Raw genomic sequence first — 16,152 nt, forward strand, 5'->3', positions numbered from 1 at the left:
AGAGCTCCTGGGATTTAGAATAGGCACTGCTACTGCCATTTTGAATGAGGAAGGAAGATGGCCTAGCCGACAAATACGATTCTAAAATGTTGTTACATCAAGAGGATTGTCAGCTAGGTGTCTAATCATACAATACCAGACATCACCCTTTCCAGGAGACATTTTACCTTCATCAACAACAATCCAACCACAAACGGGAGGAAATCTGCATACGCTGGAAATCCAAGCAAGCCACACAAAATACTGCAAGATCTCAGCAGGCCAGTCTTTCTGTCCTCCAGTCCTGCTTACGGGTCTCGGCCCAACATCCCGACTGTAATCTGTTCCACAGACGCTCCCTGGCTCGCTGAGTTCCTCCAGTACTTTGGGGGCGTAGTCTTCGTTAACAATAGCCTTCTTAAATTCACTGAAAGAAAACTCCACAGCAGTGATACTACCATTGCTACAGCTGACTTTCAACGCATCAGGGTATGCAATTAGAACCACGTCCCTACATTCTTTAACCTCATCATTTAAATGGTTTTGATTACGAATCGCAGCAAATGACCCAACCATCTCTATTTCAGTGACAGTCATTTTACCCTCATCAATCAATCCTGGAATATTATGATCCCTACGAATCCCCCATTTTATCAATCATTTCCCAAATATCTCCGCTTAATATTCCTTCCAATATTGTCTCAATATGATCTCCAGTGAACATAATTCACAACCTTCACCACATTCAACACCTCGGCCTGTGCCCTTTTATACTTATCAGATACTTCCTAACTTTCCTAAACGTCGACTTCTCTCCCTAAATGCTACTACACTCTCCCCAATCCACCATTGTACAGCGTCTCTGCAATTAATGCCTTTTTTAAATGGAAACACTTCCAGCTCAGTTTGATGAATAATGTAACATAATCTTTCATTATAGAAATTTACATCATCCTCAACATTCAGCCCTGATTCAGCCCTCACTCAAAATCCTAATAAACCACGTAATTTGTTTTACCTAATATTCCAACTCCCTTGGCTGGCTTCCTGTCCCCGATATAAATCCAACCTCAAGTTTATAAAGACAGGAAAATGATCACTCCCCAATGTTTCATCACCCTTAACATCCCACATACAGTACTCATACCGGCCAGTCTGTTCCAAACCAGAGTTAAATCCATACAGTTTCATAATTAACATGAACATATATCTCGTGTTAACAAACCAGGTTTCCTGCATATACTGTATATAACATCGGGAGGATTTGAAAAATCAGAATCAAAGTTTTCCCAGTCTTTATCACGGGAAATCAAGCTTCTCGCATTCCATTGCAATATTTTAATCCCATTAGGCAGCTTCACAAGTAGAGTAGGATACAGATACCCCGGCCATCAGAGCTTCATTTACAGCTTCCCACACAACACCAGTTACACAAGTTACCTTCCTGCAGTTTTCACAAATATTTTAATTACCTCATTAGGACGAGATGTCTGATCAGTACAATTCATCTCATCCGTTATAAACATCACAAACTTCATTCTATCGAGCTGCAAAGACTCTTTAGTGAGAGAACTGTGATGACGGCATAAATCCACTGACGATACAGTCTGTTTTCTGACTAGGAATACGTTATCAACATTCACTTGAACTATTTCCAAGGCTGACAGTCGTTCATGTTAAGTAATCATCGTGTGAGCTCTTATTTGACCGACAGGCACATCAGCCAGTGTCAGCACGGTACAGGGGAGGGTCTGAGCTACGATAGATCGGGTGGAAATCTGCCCCATATTTAGACTCCACTCTTCCCGTCCATCGCCATGGCGGTGTTCAGCGTGTTGCTGCTTCGGTGGTCGCCGGTCTCGTCCTCCACAAGGATGGGCGTGGTTCTCTTTCGATGCTCGGTGGGTCCGTTCCGGCAATGTTTGTGGTGGCTAGGGAAACGTGTTTTTTTGCAGGGACCGAGCGAGGAGGCGACGCTAATTGACTACAGCTTCCAGAACGAGCCGCGACCTCGCCAGTTCGGGAATAATCGCTGATTGATCGCGGCGCCCGACGTGAGCTGCAGCTCCAAGGGTTTGTTAATTATGTGCAACAGTCTCTATTATGACCAATTTGTGCAATTCGTATGCTGTTAGATAGGAAAGTGGGAGCAAAAATCTGGAGCAGAACATTTGCATGGCGTTCTGCATAGGTATATTCCATTGAGGCAGCGTAAGGATGGTCGGTTTAAAGAACCATGGTGTACAAAGATTGTGGAATATTTAGTTAAGAAGAAAAGAAAAGCTAACGAAAGGTTGAAGAAACTAAGTACCTCTGGAGCCCTAGAAAATTGCAAGTGTGCCAGAAAGGCGCTTAAGAATGAAAATTAGGACGTTGTTTCGTTTTTACTGTGCACTGTACCAGCAGTTATGGTCGAAACGATAATAACTTGACTTGACTTGCTGCACATAGTCACCTATGTCCGCTTTGATGCGGCACTACAACCCCAGTCGGGCAACGCCCTCAATCGGCGGCAACGGCCCTAACAAGCTAATTAAGGTCTGAGACCTTGTTGTAGTTCGGGGTTGTAGTTAAAAGTTTTTCACTCTGCAATTGTACAGAACAAAAAATAATACACTACTTTTGCTTAAAATGTTGAAAAGAATGTTTCATCTTTAATTTTTTGACTTTTGGAGATCAGTTTATCTTCGACTCACTTATCTATTCTCAGTAGCAGAAATTTTGAACCGGGGTGCCGAAACCTTTGCATGCCACTGTAGGTAGAACTTTAAACTTTTTGAAGGTGGAGGCAGCTATTTGTGAACTGTTTGAAATGAGTCTTGCTTTGAACTGATCTTATGTGCACATGAGTCTCTCAGAGGGTTTGGGGTGCACATAGATTTTGGGCTGCGCTCTTACTTGTTGATGTGCATATATTTGGGGGTGCACACGATTTGGCGATGTACGCAGGTCTAGGAGCGATTTAGGGGTGGATTGTCAAATGTGGTGCTTACTGAGGGTTGCGTTCCCGAAAGTACTTGAAATATGTTACACGCATATTTGGGTGAGTCGGCGGATCAAGATTTGCACACAAATTTTGGGCTGCGTTTGGGATTTTTATTGTTGAATTAGCCATGTTCTGAATTGTTTGACCCAGTTCTTGCTGTGAGATAACCCGTGTCAGCGGGTTTGCAGTGGGCACTGATTTAGGGATTGTGCAGATTTAGCAGTTTGTTAGTAAATATGGTTTTGTCACTGGGTTTAGGGTGCACATGTACTTTGCTGTGCGCTCTGATTTGGGCATCTAAAAGTGAAGCATTGTTGACAGTCCTCACAACTCCAAAACAATCTACATACTGCTTCCCATGTGCACCACACCCACCCAAATCCTCGTGCAGCCCCAAGTCCGTGGGTACCCCAAATATATGTCCACCCCTAAACATTGAAAAACATTCTTAGGAACAGTATATAAGTATTCTGATTTCAACGGTAAACGCTACCCCATTCTACCCGCGGTGCCGTGGAGGGGCCGCCGCAGTCTACCCCGACACCCATCTGAAACTGGGAACACCGCCCCTTCAGGTTCGTCTCACCACAAAATCCACTGACACCCCCAGATAAGAGCGCTCCCACAAATCGATTACGCACACTAATCCCGCTGACACCGCCTTATGCACAGTAGTGTATCCCAGAGCAATAATCAGAATGAGAGCGCAGAGCAACCTAAATGTGCGCACAACCAGGTTCTCCGAATGCAAATCTGAGGCTTCACTGCTAATGTAATGTTCACTGCTAAGTAATGGTATCTCTGCAGTTGCAATGACGAGCTGGGTTATGACTAGAGATGACGAGAATGTAAGCCAATGTTCTTTCTAGTGTATCTCGCGGTCTTTTGTCGACGAGAGATGAAGAGGCAAGACGCTTGGGGAGAGATCTGGTAGACCACCGGACGGGGTGGGCTGGGATCTGAGAGTCTCAAGGACAGCGAAGTTCAGAAGAGGTCGATGGTGGACGAATGGCCGAATCAGTGAGCTCCAAACTGCACTTTTGACTTTTCCTTAAAATGGGCCCCTTTTCTGCTTATTTTTAATTTCTAATCCTACATTCAGATTAAACTTCATGAAGTTCAATCATTTAATTGAATATGTTGTACCGTCTGATATTTTGCGGTCGGACCTGTAACTGGGCATCACATCTTACAGCATCCACACAAACGAGATTTCTCAGTTTGGCGGAGGCCCCTAGACGACCACGGGCTGGCCAAACCTGAGGACCTGAGTGTTACACATACAACATCGGGAGGATTTGACAAAGCAGAAATAAACTTCAGCGGACGGGCGTGGTGCTCTTTCGACACCTCGGTGAGTGCGCCCAGCGGATGTTTGAGGTGGATGAGGAAGAGTGCGCCCCAATATTCGTGCCGAACCCAAACTCCACATGCACATCAGTTGTTCTCAGAGCAAGAATCATATCAAACAGCTTACTAAAGGTAAGCCTCAAGCCCGCTCAGCTCGCATTCGTCTAGGGGGAGCAGTCTTCGGCCCCGCAAAAAGATGTAACCAAGTTTGTGCAGATGCTGCGTGATGTAGCCCACAACGTCAAATAACAGACAGTGCACCATATGCGATTAAATGATTACACTTTATAACACTTACTTTGACTATGTGATTAAATGATTACTCTTTATAACTCTTACTTTGACTATGTGATCAAATGATTACTCTATATAACACTTACATTGAATATGCGATTAAATGATTACTCTTTATAACTCATACTTTGACTATGTGATTAAATGATTACTCTTTATAACACTTACATTGACCATGTGATCAAATGATTACTTTTTATAACTCTTAATTTGACTATGTGATTAAATGATTACTCTTTATAACACTTAATTTGACTATGTGATTAAATGATTACTCTTTATAACTCTTACTTTGACTATGTGATTATAATAGAGAAACAAAATAAGAACTGTTGAACTGTTCAAAAAGAAAAAGGCAACACTATTATTAACCATTTCGTGTACACAAATCGTTGGAGCTCTCATGGGACTGGGTCTCCCTTCCGCTGGACGATCTCCTCCAAAATCCGCGACCCTCGAATAGGTTTGTCCTCTTCTCCTCTTCTCGCCGAAGAACCTGGGCCTCGGACTCCCGCTCGGGATTCGCTCTGTCGCCCAGGCTTCAGCATCTCTCTGTCCGCGTCAGCTCTCTCTGTCCCCACGGCGCCTTCTACACAAAGCCTGCGAAAACAACAGCTTTCCCACAGAAGAAAGTATAACATCTCTGCCATTGCTTAGCAACGGCATTCCAAAGTCTCGTTATCTATAGTTATAACCCATTACCTCAGCAGTTAATATTACAGAGCAACCATTTTATGATAACATTACTAAAAAGCTATTTTATTATTCCAGCAGTTAACAATCCTAGCTAATGGGTTACATAAAGAAGGAAACAACCTTCAGATCGTCACACCACAGCATCCACCGACACCCCCATGTAAACGTCGAGACCGGGGAGAAACTCAGGCAAGGCGAGGGCACACCGTAGGTAAATTTGAGGGTGTGCACTGCTTTAGGGTGGGGGAGGTGGAATGCCCGTTCGGAAGGTGCACATGGATTTGGGACTGCGCACAGTTTTGGGTGTGTCGGCCGATTTGGGAATGCACAAGGATGTGGGCCGTTCGTGGATTTGGGGGTGTGAAAAATCTCATTTATAGATACTTTAATAACGAAAGCACTTTGACCTTTGCTCTTGTTAATGGATTTAAGGTGGAAACAGCTATTCTGTGAACTGTTTGAAATGAGTCTTGATCTGGGATAATGTAATGTACATGTGGGGGTGTCAGCGGATTTGGGGTGCACACAGATCTGGGTATGTCGGTGGATATGGGGGTGTCGGTAGGTTTGGGGCTTCATATGGATTTGGGGATACAGACTGATTTGGGTGTGCACACTACATGCGGGTTTGCGGACGTGCACAGATTTGGGAATACCAGTAGATTTTGATGTGTGTCGAATCTCAAGGTCGCTTTAGATAAATAGATAGATAGGTACTTTATTCATCCCCATGGGGAAAATCAACATTTCTTTCCAATGTCCCATACACTTATTGTAGCAAAACTAATTACATACAATACTTAACTCAGGATAATATGATATGCATCTAAAATCACCCTCTCAAAAAGCATTAATAAATAGCTTTTAAACAGTTCTTAATAGTTTACTAAAATACATTGAATGGTAACTTAAGCTCAGTCCTAACCCCGGCACTCTAACATATCTTACCCCTGGCGGTTGAATTGTAAAGCCGAATGGCATTGGGGAGTAATGATCTCTTCATCCTGTCTGAGGAGAATTGCATCGATAGCAACCTGCCGCTGAAGCTGCTTCTCTGTCTCTGGATGGTGCTATGCAGAGGATGTTCAGGGTTTTCCATGATTGACCGTAGCCTACTCAACGCCCTTCGCTCTGCTACCGATGTCATACTCTCCAGTTCTGTGCCCACGACAGAGCCCGCCTTCCTTACCAGCTTATTAAGACGTGAGGCGTCCCTCTTCTTAATGCTTACTCCCCAACACGCCACCACAAAGAAGAGGGCGCTCTCCACAACTGACCTATAGAACATCTTCAGCATCTCACTACAAACATTGAATGACGCCAACCTTCTAAGGAAGTACAGTCGACTCTGTGCCTTCCTGCACAAGGCATCTGTGTTGGCAGTCCAGTCTAGCTTCCCGCCTAACTGCACTCCCAGATACTTGTTTATACAGAATTTATTAATAAATGCAAGTTGACCCTTAATCTCTGTTCTTGCGTTTTTTTTTAATTGAAGACAGGTATGTTGTGCACTGCTGGAAATGATTCTTGCTCTGAGATAATCTAATATGCATTTTGCGGGGTCGGCATGTTTGAGGTGATGCAGGGATTTGTGAGTGTGAACAGATTTGAGGATTGGGGATCTTTTGTTGAATACGAGGATGGAGGATGTGCTCAGATACAGGAGTTCCTCAGCAAATCTGGAGACGCAGGCTGATTTGGGGGCACCCATCGACTCGGCGGAGAAGATGGGTTTGTGAAGATGCAGAGATTTGGGAATGACAGCGGATTTGGAAATGCTCATGGATTTGAGGTGCGCGCTAAACTCACGGGGAATCTGAAAGTTGCTACATTTACAGATACTTTAATAATAAATGCGGTTTGAACTTTGAAGTTTGCTCTTGCTGCCTTCTGCTTACGGATTTGGTGGCACATGCAGCTTTGCGGTATGTCAGATAATGTGTTAGTGCACAGGGAGCCGGCGGTGTATGTTGCTTTGTGCGCACACTGATTTGAGGGTTGAGTGCAGGTTTGTCGTTTCTTCCTCTGAGATAATCAGATGTGCATGTGGGGGTATCGGCTGGTTTAGGGTGCGCACGGAATTGGGATTGTGCACTGATGTGCGGGAGCACTCGGATTTGGCGGTGCGTACGGATTCGGTGATGTGCGCAGATTTAAGGGAATGTCAACGAATATGGATGTGAATACGCATGTGGACGTGTGTTGAGACATTGAACTTTGTTATTTTTTAAGGTGAAGGTAACTATTTTGTGAAGAGTCTGAAACGATTCCTGCTCTGGGAAAGTTTAATGTGTAGGTGTGTGCACGGATTTGGAGATGTGCGCAGACTTCGGGGTTTGTCGGTGAATGTTGAGGTGCATATCGATTTGGCCGAGCATGCAGTTTTGCGGATGTGCGCAGATTTAGGGGTAGATCAGCGAATGTGTTTGTGTACGGGGATTTTGCTGTGTCTCTGGGGCTACAAACTGATTTGAAGGTTGAGTGCGGGTTTGCCAGTGAGCATAGCTTTGTGTGTGCATACTGATATTCAGATATGCGCAGAGCTGGGTGTGTTGGCGGATTCGGGGGTGAAAACTGACTTGGGGGCTCGGCTGATTTGGAATGGGTCAAATCTCACGGCTTTTCCGTTTATACAGACTTTAATAATAAATGTAATGTGAACTTTGAGCCCTGATCTTGTTTTTTTTTAAAGGACAGACATTGTGTGAACTGTTTGAAATGATTCCTGCTGAGGGATAATGTAATATGCACATTGGAGTGTTGGCAGTTTCAGGGGTGAGAACGGATTTGTGGGTGCAGACGGATTTGAGAATATGCGCTGAATTTCCTGTTGTTTTCGAGAATAAGGTGTTTGTCATGCAATATTCGGTTCCATCAGTATTTTGGAATCGGAGGATCTGAGGGCACACTGACTTGGTGTGCACACGGATTTGGGTGTGTGCATTGGTTTGGGGATGTCGGCGGATTCGACGGTGTACACGGATTTTGGGGAATCTGTTGGTTTGGAGCATGCTCACAGATCTGGGGGTACACTTGTACTTCAGGGTTTTCAGGATTTGGAGGTGCCACGTTTCTCAAAGCTGTTTTATGAAGAGCTACTTAAATAATAAATGCACTTTGAGCTGTTACATTTGTTCTTGCCATTTAATCAGGTGGAGCAGCCATGTTGTCAACTATTTGAAATGATTCTTGCTCTGGGGTAGTCCCATGTGCATGTGGGTTGCGTCTGCTGATTTGGAGCTGTGACGAATCTCAAGGTCGTTTCAATAATTGCAATTTGATTTTCAGCCTCTGCTCTTGATGTTTTGTTTTTCAGGCAGCCACTTTGTGAAGTGAATGAAATGAGAATTCGAGAGCATCTGTAGTTTGTGGAGACAGGTGGAAAGCAACTGAACCCGGGAGATAAACTGAAGTGGAGACGGACACGTGTATAGTCAGGCAGAGACAATGGGTCTACCCACACTGACCCACAGACAGACACACACACACACACACACACACACACACACACACACACACACACACACACACACACACACACACACACACACACACACACACACACACACTTCCTTTCCTTATCCGTCTCCACAACTCTCAGACGTGTTCTTTGACACATACGGGGTGACATGATTAAAACATACTCAACACCCCCACGTGTCTGCTGAGTTTGATGGGCATGTGGTAGATTTATGTGTGGGTCCTGGACAAGCTCACAAATGTTCTGATTGTGATTGAGTCACGGAAGAAATTGGAGGATTTAATGAGTATAAAAGTGTTTATTCACAAGCACAAACTGACATTTTCCTGAGGACACTCTTGGTAGAGTCCTCCAAAAATCAAACCACATCAGCACTTTGTACACTTAAGGAGAATGGTAACAGTAGGTGATTCAGTACAATTTCACAAGCTACAATGACATAATTTACTTCAATGTTCTGTGTTTGACAAATGGTTCCTTTGAAGCACGTATTCACATCGGAAGTACTTTTAATTGATATGGAACATCGGAAGGTTCAGTCACCTTTGTTGGGGTAAACTAACTTAGACAAATATTCTAAATATTAATTTCTTAATTTAATGACAATCTGCCACCGCAGGAATTGCATCTGTTTGATGTAATCGGTTTATAAGTATTTTAAATACCTTTATTTTTAAATCTGTTCAAATCTGTCCAGTGGAGTCGCTAAATGGTATTAAAACCTTTATTTTTAAATCTGTTCAAATCTGTCCCATTGGAGTCGCTAAATGGTATTAAAACCCCAGGCATGTGCAGCCTTAAGATTTCATTCCGAGACATCACCTGCAGCACAGGGGGAAGAATCACTTGATAGAGAAAATATCTACAATGTTGTCTAGGTACAGGAGTGTGGAGAAATTATTGTGTGTGTTCACTGCCCTCATTGGAGGCCCTGGGAAGTGAGCAGAGCCATTCATGTTTGCTATTTCTGTGCGTTAACCGGTGTGACCCTATTCATCATCATTTGACCGGATCCCAACGATGAATATTCTACAAATATCCGTCAGAGATGCGGATCCTGTCAATTTAACATTCTGAAATTTCATCTTTAACGACAAGCAGAACTCAACCGCTGACTCATCGAACTCACGGGATCGACTGGAACATTGTTCTTGCTTTTAATGACACCTTGTTCAAATTTGTCCCAGTGTCGGGCACAGGCAGCTCTCGGGCGAGGGGTAATTGTGAGGGTTTCAATGGAACTTTGCCCAGATTAGACCCTGTGCTGGGCATAGTCAGCTCTCCCAGAAGATTTGCCTGAGAGGGTTTACATTTTGAAGTTCATTTGTTTCTGCGTTTTGACCAGAACGAAAGCCTGGTCCTGTTTTTTTCACGTCTCCCTGTGGAGTCGCAGTCTCAGGTTACTAAGTTGTTCTTGCTTTCCCTCTGAGACCCGTCTTGAATTCGGGCACCGCTTCGTCCTGAAGGAGGGTCTTGCCCGAAATGGGACTTTGTTTAATTCCATGGATGCTGCCTGAGCTGATGATTTCCTCCAGTATTTTCTGTCTGCTGCTCCGCTCTGTATCGCTTCTCGGCCCCATCAGATGCTGAGTTTTCAGGGGCCTGATCAGTGACGGCTAAATCAGTCAAACCGGCCCAGTCAGCGTCTGGAATTGGGATGAGCACCGATCGTTGTTCGTGCAGCTTGATTTTATCGCCAGTGATTTCCCACACATTGTCTGATCTCCACACTGAAGAACTCAGAAATACTGTGTTCCGTGTCTGATATTAGATTAGCAGCTGGTCACACACTCCAGCACTCCCAATCTTCAGCGGAAACCCGTTCCCGTGTTAATTCCCAGAGAATGCATTTAGTAATATCCAGTGCCAATTCATTCTTTTTTCTTTCTTTCTCTCTCTCTCTTTCTCCCTTTCTCTCTCTCCTTCCCTCCCTCTCCCTCTCTCTCCCTTTCTCCCCCTCTACAGTGAATGTAATGGCGATTGTGATCCTGTCCCGGGGAAAGTGCGGCCTCTCTACCTGTACCACTCGCTACCTGGTGGCCATGGCAGCGAGGGATCTACTGACCATTGTCACCAGCGTCATTTTATATCAAATCAAATACTATTACTTCCGGTGGAGTTTTCTGGACATCACCCCTGTGTGCAGAGTTATCGATGTACTGAGGTTCACAGCCACACACTGTTCTGTCTGGTTCACCGTCACTTTCACCTTTGACCGGTTTGTCGCCATTTGCTGCCAGAAGCTGAAAACAAAATATTGCACCGGGAAAACTGCGGCTGTGGTTCTAATAACAACCGGCGTACCGACCTGTCTGAGAAACGTTCCCCGATACTTCACATGGAAACACAAGATGATAATCGACAATGTACCATGGTTCTGTGATCTCAGGGACAAAGTCTTCACTGACCCCTGGTGGGTGGGGTATGACTGGCTCGATACGGTTTCAACTCCGTTCCTCCCTTTCGCTGGGATCCTGCTGCTCAACGCTCTGACAGTCAGGCACATTTTAGTGGCCAGTCGGGTCCGTAAGGGGCTGAAGGGTCAGAGCAAGGGGGGGAAACCGCAGTGACCCGGAGATGGAGAGCAGGAGGAGGTCTGTGGTTTTACTCTTCACCATCTCCGGCAGCTTCATCCTCCTGTGGATGACATTCGTTGTAAATTTCATATATTATCAGGTCTCAGTGGAAGGATTCGAATTCAATGATTCTCAGTGGATCTTTCACTACGTCGGGGTTTTGATGAGGAATTTCAGCTGCTGCACGAATACATTTATTTCCGCGGTGACTCAGTCGAAATTCAGGGAGCAGGTGATCAGTGCGGTGAAATATCCGGTCACCTCGGTGGTTCAATTGATTATTAAAGCCGCGTCCTGAGCACAAGCCAGTGTCAGCTGCACTGTTTCTAGTCCGGAGTCCAGTTCCTCACATTCACCGCCTGATCTCCGAGGTGTTATACCCGGGCGTATTGTTCCATCGACTGGCAGCTGCAGACAATTCGGGGGGGGGGGGGTGTGGGGTGTGTGTGTGTGTGTGTGTGTTTGGGAGCGGGGGGGGGAGGTGTTGGCCTAAAGCACAGTCCAAGCCACTCATTGGTCTCTCCAGATGTCAGTCAGATGACGCACACACATTGGTCTGTGGATATGTGCATCTGTTCACATTCGCGCCGACAAACCTCACAGTCCGAACTGTCCAGAAGGACAGTCCAATGCTGTTTGGCTAATCGAAGTTCAATTACACCAGCCTCCGTCTTTCCCTGTATAGGATTGGATAATGTGAAGAAATACGGTGTGCTTTGGATGAATGGTAGTTGAAAATCCAACTTAGAGGCGCATTCCCGCCACCATCTGGACTGGGGTGTGGGGTACAGAATTGATACATAAAACCCTATCTACTTGTTATTTTTCAAATGAATGCTAAATTACCCCAAAACCCGGTAGATTGTAAATCATGAAACAAGGTAAGGTGAATTAAATTGAAGTCACATCCGTAACTCAGGAACGAATTTGAGATGAAAACCATTAACCGCCAAGGATTGCCCTGAAACCTGCACATCATTTCTTTCAATCTTGAATGCTTCGCATTGAAATAGTTTGTGATCAACAGTTTCATACTGAGAAAACTTACACAACTCGGAATTACGGTACATCTTTATATGGACAAATTTCCACCACCCACTGTAAGCCGAGAATGATGGCAACAAATTCTGCTGTGTGTCCTGATAAATGGTTGGTAAGCTGTTTCTGTATCAGTGCCTGTAATTCAGTTACTGGAACACCACATCTAAAATCTTAGAAACATAAAACATACAGCACAATACAGGCCGTTTGGCCGCAAAGCTGTGCCAAACATGTCCCGACCTTAGAACTACCCAGGCTTTACCCATAACCCTCTATTTTTCTAAGCTCCATGCAGCTATCGAGGAGTCTCTTAAAAGAATCTACCGCGTCCGCCACCACCACTGCAGCCGGCAGCCCATTCCACGGACTCACCACTCTCTGCGTAAAAAACTTACCCCGATATCTCCTCTGTACCCACTTCAATAGAACCATAGAACACAACAGCAAGAAGAAAATAAACGGCCATTCGGCCTTTGTAGTCTGTGCGGAAACTTCATTCCGCTAGTCACATTGATCTGCACTCAGTCCATTATCCGCCAGTCCTCTCCCATCCACGTATCCATCCAATTTATTCTTAAAATTTAAAAGTGAGCCCGCATTTACCACGTCAGATAGCAGCTCGTTCCACACTACAATCACTCTCTGAGTGAAGAAGTTCCTTCTAATATTCCCCCAAACCTTGCCCTTCACCCGAAAGCTATGCCCTCTCGTATTTATCTATCCTAATTTAACACGTAAGAGCTTATTCCCACTTACTCTGCCTATACCTCTCATAATTTTGTAAACCTCTATCAAATCTCCTCTCATTCTTCTACGCTCCAAGGTATAAAGTCCTAACCTGTTCAATCTTTCCCTGTAACTTAGCTCCTGAAGACCTGGTAACATCCTAGTAAATCTCTGCATTCTTTCAATCTTACTGATATCCTTCCTATAGTTAGGTGACCAGAACTGCAAATAGTACTGCTAATTTGTCCTCACCAATGGCTTATACAATCTCGCCATAACATCCCAAATCCGATACTCAATACTTTGATTTATGAATGCCAGGATACCAAAAGCCTTCTTTACAACCCTGTCTACCTCTGACGCCACTTTCAGGGAATTATGTACCTGAACTCCCAGATCCCTTTGTTTCTCCGCACTCCTCAGTGCCCTACCATTTACTGTGTATGTCCCACCTTGGTCTGTCCTTCCAAAATGCAACACCTCACACTTGTCTGCATTAAATTCCATCTGTCATTTTCTGGCCCATTTTTCCAGTTGGTCCAGATCCCTCTGCAAGCTTTGAAAGCCTTCCTCGCTGTCCACAACGCCTCCAATCTTGGTGTCATCAGCAAAATTGCTGATCCAATTGACCACATCTATATCATTGATATAGACAACAAACAACCATGGTCCCAGCACAGATCCCTGAGGCACACCGCTAGTCACAGGCCTCCAGTCTGAGAAGCAATCATCCACTACCACTCTCTGTCTTCTCCCACACAGCCAATTCCGAATCCAGTTTACAACCTCTCCATGGACACCTCGTGTCTGAACCTTCTGAACTAACCTTCCATGTGGGACCTTGTCAAAGGCCTTACTAAAGTTCATGCAGACAACATCCACAGCCTTTCCTTCATCTACTTTCTTGGTAACCTCTTCGAAAAATTCTACAAGATTTGTTAAACACGATCTACCACGCACAAAGCCATACTGACTATCCTTAATCAGCCCTTGGCTGTCCAAATACTTGTATATCCGATCTCTCAGAACACCTTCCAATAACTGACCTACTACTGATGTCAGGATCACCGGCCTGTAATTACCTGGTTTACTATTGGAGCCTTTTTTAAACAACGGAACAACATGAGCTACCCTCCAATCCTCTGGCACTGCACCCGTGGCTGAAGACATTGTAAATATTTCTGTCAGGGCCCCTGCAATTTCTACTCTAGTCTCTCTCAGGGTCCGAGGAAATATCAAGTCAGGCCCGGGGGATTTATCTACCTTTATTCGCTTTAAGGCAGCAAGCACCTCCTCCGCTTTAATCTACAAATGTTCCATGACACTACTGCTTGTTTCCCTTCCTTCCATATACACTATGCCAGTTTCCTGAGTAAATACTGATGCAAAAAAACTGTTTAAGATCTCCCCCATCTCGTAAGGCTCCACACATAGACGACCACTCTGATCTTCTAGGGGACCAATTTTGCCCCTTACTGTCCTTTTACTCTTAATATACTTGTAGAAACCCTTCAGGTTTTCCTTCACATTATCTGCCAAAGCCACCTCATGTCTTCTTTTTTTTTCCTTCCTGATTTCCTTCTTTAGTATTTTCTTACGTTTTCTATACTCTTTAAGTAACTCATTTGTTCTTTGCTGCCTATACAGGAAAACAGATTATCTGAACGGTGACCAATTAGGAAATGGGGAGGTGCAACAAGACCTGGGTGTCATTGTACACCAGTCATTGAAGGTGGGCATGCAGGTACAGCAGGCGGTGAAAAAGGCAAATGGTATGTTAGCATTCATAGCAAAAGGATTTGAGTACAGGAGCAGGGAGGCTCTACTGCAGTGGTACAAAGCCTTGGTGAGACGGCACCTAGAATATTGTGTGCAGTTTTGGTCCCCTAATCTGAGGAAAGACATTCTTGCCATAGAGGGAGTACAGAGAAGGTTCACCAGATTGATTCCTGGGATGGCTGAACTTTCATATTCAGAAAGACTGGATCGACTAGGCTTATACTCACTGGATTTTAGAAGATTGAGGGGGGATCTTATTGAAACATATAAAATTCTAAAGGGATTGGACAGGCTAGATGCAGGAAGATTGTTTCTGATGTTGGGGAAGTCCAGAATGAGGGGTCACAGTTTAAGGATAAAGGGGAAGCCTTTTAGGACCGAGATGAGGAAAAACTTCTTCACACATAGAGTGGTGAATCTGTGGAATTATCTGAGGCTGGTTCATTGGCTATATTTAAGAGGAAGTTAGATATGGCCCTTGTGGCTAAAGGGATCAGGGGGTATGGAGAGAAAGCAGGTACAGGGTTCTGAGTTGGATGATCATCCATGATCATACAGAATGGCGGTGCAGGCTCAAAGGGCCAAATGGCCTACTCCTGCACTTATTTTTCTATGTTTCTATATCTGCTATACACTTCTCCCTTTTTCTTAACCAGATCACCGATATCCCCTGAAACCCAAGATTCCCTATGCCTGTTAACTTTGCCTTTAATCCTGGCAGGAAAATGCAATCACTGCACTCTCAAGATTTAGCTTCTGAAGGCCTTCCACCTACTGAACACATTCTTGCCAGGAAAAAAAAAGTCTTATCCCAATCCACTCTTCCTAGATCCTTTTTCATTTCCACAATATTGGCCTTTCTCCAATTTAGAAACTCAACTCGAGGACCAGACCTATCCTTATCCATAATTAACTTTAAACTGATGACATTATGGCCACTGGACCCAAAATGTTCGCCTACACATACTTCTGTCACCTGACTGTCTGGTTTCCCTAACAGGAGATCAAGTATTGCATCCTCTCTCGTAGTTACCTCCATATATTGATTTAGAAAACTTTCCTAAAAACATTTGACAAACTCCAAGTCATCTAGCCCTTTTACAGTTTGGGAGTCCCAGTCAATATGTGGAAAGTTAAAATCCCCTACTACTATAACTTCCTGTTTCTTACACCGGTCCACTATCTTTATACAGATTTGCTTCTTCAATTCTCTCTGACTATTGGGCGGTCTATGATACACCCCT

The sequence above is a fragment of the Hemitrygon akajei genome, unplaced genomic scaffold, assembly GCF_048418815.1.
Source record: "Hemitrygon akajei unplaced genomic scaffold, sHemAka1.3 Scf000038, whole genome shotgun sequence".
Lineage (NCBI taxonomy): Eukaryota > Metazoa > Chordata > Chondrichthyes > Myliobatiformes > Dasyatidae > Hemitrygon > Hemitrygon akajei.